The sequence below is a fragment of the Prionailurus viverrinus genome, chromosome E3 (genome assembly GCF_022837055.1).
Source record: "Prionailurus viverrinus isolate Anna chromosome E3, UM_Priviv_1.0, whole genome shotgun sequence".
Classification (NCBI taxonomy): Eukaryota; Metazoa; Chordata; class Mammalia; order Carnivora; family Felidae; genus Prionailurus; species Prionailurus viverrinus.
In genome coordinates, this window is record NC_062576.1 from 24507187 (window position 1) to 24513300 (window position 6114).

Below are 6114 nucleotides of genomic sequence, written 5' to 3' on the forward strand. Positions count from 1 at the left end.
AGGCTCAGGCTGTGTTCCCAAGCCCACAGGTCAGTTTATACACTGTTTCGGTTTTCTATTACTGCTGTAACAAATTACCACAAATTTAGTGGATTGAAACAACACAATGGGTTCCAGAATTTAGTCCAGAATTTAGAAGTCCAAAAACCAAGGTGTCAGGCACTTGTGTTCCTTTTCATAAGCTGCAGGAGAGAATCCGTGTGCTTACATTTAACAGCTTCTAGTTCATTCCTCGGCTTGCGGCTGTATCACTGGGACCTCCTTCTGTCTGCACGTCTCCTGCTCTAATTCCTACGTCTCTCTTCTAAAGACCCTTGTGATTACCTTGGGCCCATGTGGATAATCCAGAACAGTCTCCCTACCTGAAGATCCTTAATTTAATCACACCAACAAAGTCCCTTTTGTCCCATAAAGTAACATACTCACAGGTTCTGGGGATTTGGATGTGGACGTCTTTGGTGGGTGGAGGAATTATTCAGCTTACCACACCCACCTGTCAAGCTTTACTGTAGTTTTGTTATTTTCCTTAAATATGCAAGGAAATGGAGAAGCCTATGTGTAGGTAAAATTCGAAAAAAGTGGACTAACTAAAAGCATCTGAGACTCCTGAGCAAGGAGGAAGGGGGATCGAACTTGCAGATATCAAAGGAGACTTGAATCTTACTTACAGCTTAGTTCAGTTTATTTTTTATTTAAGAATATTTGAAGCAAATACACAAAACGTTAACTAATTACGGATGACAGGAAATGGAAGTTTGCTATGTACTTATGTATTATGTATTTGATCTGTACTTATTGCATTAAAAACAAAAAAACACTGAAAGAGCCTGCATAGAAGACACTGGGGTCTTGGGAGGCTGGAGAATACTGGCTCTACCTGGGGCAGCTGAAACAAGTTACTTTGTCTCTCTGCGAGTCAGTTTCTCCCTCTCTAAGATGTAGCCAAGAATTATGATTGAGGGAGACCAATATACAAATAATCTGTAACAATATTCATTGACATTGTAACGACATTCACCTAGACCGGTGATTCTTACCTCGCAATGGCAGGGACCAGGCCATGGGGCCACCTGGGATTGCAGAGATGACGTGGAATAGGGCTGGGGAGTCCGCAGGATGGGGACCGGGCCGGCTTCTGTGCATAGCAGGGTTCCGCGCGGGACCCCCCAGCCCAGCAAGGGAGGAAGCGGCAGCGCGGCACCGTCCCCTGGTGGCCGTAGACAGTATACGACGCACACGGCAAATCGAATGCACACACGTGAGGACTGAATATTCATGTTTAACACTCAGGAACTCTTCTTTCCCTTTAAATGTGGCATTCTGACCATAGTTATTGCTGTCAATCATATAAATACTGTGATTCCAAAGCCCCGAAAGAAGCCACAGATCAAGATACCTTCACAGACGCAGGAGAATCCAGGTTGCTATTGGGCATGCGCAAATCTAAGAGGGCGGGGTCACAGAGTGTGAGACATACGTCATTAGACTAATATAGTCTCAGCGGAAAGCCCTGCGACGGGCGGTAGCGTGGCCGAGTGGTCTAAGGCGCTGGATTTAGGCTCCAGTCATTTCGATGGCGTGGGTTCGAATCCCACCGCTGCCACACCCCTTCATGGTCTCACTTTTTCTTGAACCCTTCAATTTGTTTACCATCTCCTAATCCCTCTTCCTCTTTTCTCCTTTATGACTCTGTTTTTACAAATGAAATGGAGAGCAAGCGGGAAAAGCAAGAAACTGCAGCCCAGGCACTGCCTTTCCCTAGCCCAGTACACAAACCCACCAATCCTGCTATCTGAAAAACAAAAACAGAAGCGTCTCCTTATGTCCAAGGGGAAAGCATCTGAAATAACTTTAATAGTTCCCAACAGACTGCCTACATCTCTAATGCTTCCAGGGGCGGCCAGAGTGAGCAGGCCGCTTTACCCCTTAAGGACAAAGGTTAGGTGGGGGTGATTTTAATTATGACCTGAGTTGGGAGGTTCCTTTCCCTGCACGCTCTGTATCCTATGGAGAGCTCCGGCTGACTCCACAAACCTCTGTTGGTAGAAAAGGTGTCAGGTGACCCTGTGGAAAGGTTGAGATTTCACGGGGCCTGCCCCACGTGTGGTATCAACCTTGAAGTTCCAGCTTCATTGATCCACCCCCTATTTGGCCTTCACGCTTGGTTCAGGGGCCCCTTGTTTGTTTGTTTGTTTGCTTGTTTATTCAATAACTATGAAGGGCCTACTATGTGCAAGAAACCAAGTTCGTCTTGAGGCTACAGAGCACACAGGCAGGTAAGCTTCTCATCAGCTTTCCAGCTGTGGTAATTTCATTAATTACACCTGTGCGGAGTGTTACGCAGGGCACAACATGCTCACCTGGCTCAGGGTCAACCTAGGATGTGTCATTTCCCTGGGACTTGAAATTGAGAGATTAGGTATGTGAAGCTGGGAGAGAGGAGCTCAGGAAGAGGAATCAGACTGTGGAAAATCCTGGTGGCAATCAAGAGCCTGGTGAGTTTGAGATGCTTTGAAGGCAATTCAGGGCAGCTGAGCAGAGAGCGGCAGGGACTAATGGCAAGAGATGAGGCTGAGTGTTAGGCAAGCAGGGTCATGAATGCTAGGCTAAGGCCCTGAACTTGGTCCTGAGGGCAGTGAGAAATCATCAAAAGGTTTTAAGATGGAGGGTGGCATGTTCCAATTTTCGGTTTAGAAAGTTCCTTCTGGCAGCAGGAACGGGAGGTTCCATTCAAAGCCTACTTCAGTTGTCTAGGAGAAAGGAGAGTGGCTTGCAGCATGGTTGTGACAGTGTGTAGGACAGAGAGATGTTTTGGAAGTGAGTCTGACCAGAGTCACTGAAGAAGGGATGAAGAAGAAGGACGTGTCAAAGTGATGACCAGGTTTTGGACTTGAGCCACTGGATGGTGGCTCTGGTGGTGCCTCTTCTTTCCCTCGGAGGGAATATAGGATGAAGAGGAATTTGTGTGAAGATCCTTTCAGCTTGATTCACAATGAGCGTGAGATGTGGGACATGGGCTTGAGGAGGAGGTTGGACATAGAAGTCTGGAGGTCAAGAGAACACTCTAAACAAATGATGCAGACTTGGGAGGCAGTGGAATAGACGTATTTGCTCAGGAAGAGTGCACAGGGGCAGTAGAGGGGCCAAGACAGAGTCCTGAGGAACGTCATCTTAAATAGAGGGCAGTAGGAGGGGTGCCTGGGCGCCTCAGTCAGTTAAGCACCGAGTTTGGCTCAGGTCATGATCTTGCGGTCCGTGAGTTTGAGTCCCGCGTCGGGCTCTGTGCTGACAGCTTGGAGCCTGGAGCCTGCTTCAGATTCTGTGTCTCCTTCTCTCTCTGCCCCTCTCCCGCTCACACTCTGTCTCTCTCTCAAAAATAAATAATAAAACATTTTTTAAAAATGGGGGACAGAAGAGAGGAGACAAAGAAGGACTGGTCAGAGACATAGGTGGAAAACAGGTGTGGTGTCACATAAGCCAAAAAGAGTATTGCAAACAGGAAGTAGCCAACCATGTTGAACACTGCTAAGAGGCTTGGCAAGATAAAGACTAAAAAATATCCATTGGACTTATGATTTATGGACAAGGTCATTGACCCTGATTAAAGACATATTGAATGAGTTGAAGAGAAGAAACAGAAACATATGTGTGGACAACTGAACACAAAATTTGATTTTGAGGAGGAAAGCCATAGGAGCACTAGTGAGAGAGGAAATGGGGAGTTAAGTGAGGATATTTTTCAGATGAGAGAGACTGGAGGATAATTTTTGTTTTTTAGTAAACCCTACAGCCAACATGGGGCTGGAACTCAGGTCCCTGAGATCATGCTCTTTCCACTGAGTCAGCCAGACACCCTGAAACTGGGGGATATTTTAGACACCTGGCCTTGCATCTACAACAGGGAATAGTTTCACCGATGATTTTTTTTTTAAGTTTATTTATTTTGAGGGAGAGAGAGACAGCGTGCTTGGGAGGGGCAGAGAGAGAGAGGAGAGAGAATCCCAAGCAGGCTCTGCACAGTGCAGAGCCTGATGTGGGGTTCGAACTCACAAAATGTGAGACCGTGACCTGAGCCCAAATCAAGAGTCAGATAAATGCCTAACCAACTGAGCCACCCAGGCTCCCCTTCAGGGTATAGTTTCAGCACTGACAGTGGAAAGCTCATGGATTTACCTTTGATGATCCATTCTGATTGGCTGCTCACACTGCCAGCTCTATTTTCTGCATTCATGTTGCTTTTGCTCAGTGTTTCCAAGTAAGCTAGGCCCTCCTACCTCTCTCAGAACCTCATGCATGGAGGGCTGGTTATCTGAGCTGCCTCTAAAATCCTCACAGGAACTCTGTCTGTTGGGTGCAGGTGCTACTTCCTTTTCCTTTGGGTAAAAACACGAAAGGAGGGAAGCTTTCTTGGCATAGTGACCCACACAGCCCCCAGGCCCAGGGTGTAGATGTTCAGAGCCTCAGGAAACAGATGACTTAGAGAAATGGAGAGAACAAAGGAATTGATTTTCCTTTTGTTTTCTGAAAGCTGAGTTTTGGCAGTAGACAAAAGGTGTAGAAGATTACGCGAACAGTGAAAGTCTGTTTTCCTGGCCCTGGGAACAGATTTCTCAGGATTGATAGAGGAAAGTCAAAGAAGAAGGAGGTGAGTTTAGATGCAAATGTGTTACTGAGAAGAAAGGGAGCCCAAGGGCTGCCAGCCCCAAATGGCCTGAGGTAGATACCAGAGCTCAAACTAAGCCGTGAGATGGCTGAGGTGCAGAAGAGCAGAAATAACCATGAGGAGCGTTGGGCCAGTGGGCCTTGGACAGCGCCTCCAAATTACTTGAGCTGCAGAGGAGTAACCCCCACCCTTTTTAGTTAGACACACCCCCAGGTTCCTCATCTGTAAAATGGGAATGATAAAACCTACTGTAAGGGTAGCCCTAAGAATTAAATAAGAGCATACAGGGATGCCTGGGTGGCTCAGTCGGTGGAGCCTGACTTTGGCTCAGGTCATGAGCTCACAGCTTGTGAGTTGGAGCCCCGCGTTGGGCTCTGTGCTGACAGCTCAGAGCCTGGATCCTACTTTGGATTCTGTGCCTCCCTCTCTCTCTGCCCCAACCCACTCGCATTCTGTCTCTGTCTCCCTCAAAAATAACATCAAAAAAAAAAAATGAAAAGAAAAGAATTAAATAAGGGCATACAGATGAAAGCCCTTTCAAACTGTCAAGCATCAAAACAGACATAAAGGATTATTACTGAGCTTTGAAAAATTATATGCACACAAGTAGTTCAACCTATCAAAGAGGAGCATACAATTTTTAACTGCTTCACAAACTTTCTTAATTGTTCAGCAGAGAGGGATACACTGGGGATGGTCATGTTGGCTCTAATACATTCGTTCCCCTCCACCACAACTTTTGTTAGGCTTGTGATCGTTTTCTTCTCTGCCAGGATCCATTGTTTGATGGGCCAGTTCCACTTGTACACATTATGATATATACATGGATATATTTAAACACTGATATCTTGATACAATCAATACCAAGACAATGTGGAAGGGGGCACTGTTTCTGTGGAGAGCAAGGCTGGATTACGAAGTTTTGTGAGTTTAAACATTAAAGATTCTGGTGATCACCACTGCTCCCTTATTAATATATGGAAGAAATAGGGGCACCTGGGTGGCTCAGTTGGTTAAGCATCCAACTTCAGCTCAGGTCATGATGTCACAGTTCCTGAGTTCTAGCCCACGTCGGGCTCTGTGCTGACAGCTCAGAGCCTGGAGCCTGCTTTGGATTCTGCGTCTCCCTCTCTCTCTCCCCCTCCCCTTCTCATGCTCTGTCTCTCTCTCCCTCTCTCAAAAATAAATAAGAATTAAAAACATTAAAAATACATATATGGAAGAAATACCAAATTATAAAGTATGACCAAAACAAGTTCTAATTCTTCCCATTACAATTATATTGGTACTTTTTCAAAAGGTCCAATTCTTTAAAAAATTATTTTTGGGGATATAATTTACATAGAATATTAGCTTCAGGTGTACAACATGATTTGATATATGTATATACTGTGAAGTGAGCACAATATCCAGTTAACATCTGTCACCACATATAGTTATAATTTTTTCTT

The 6114-nt window shown here is 45.6% G+C and overlaps 1 protein-coding gene and 1 non-coding gene across 2 annotated transcripts in view; one reads left to right on the plus strand and one right to left on the minus strand.

Moving 5' to 3' along the window:
* EEF2K (eukaryotic elongation factor 2 kinase) overlaps positions 1–1373 on the minus strand; it is a 71430-nt gene extending 70057 nt beyond the window's left edge. The window contains exon 1 of the mRNA XM_047837753.1: positions 1038–1373. The gene's annotated coding sequence lies outside the window, so the exon portion shown is untranslated. The remainder of the gene's footprint in view (positions 1–1037) is intronic.
* Positions 1374–1521: 148 nt separating this feature from the next.
* On the plus strand, positions 1522–1603 carry TRNAL-UAG (transfer RNA leucine (anticodon UAG)). Its single transcript has one exon. It is a non-coding gene; the product is annotated as a tRNA-Leu (tRNA).
* Positions 1604–6114: the final 4511 nt, after the last annotated feature.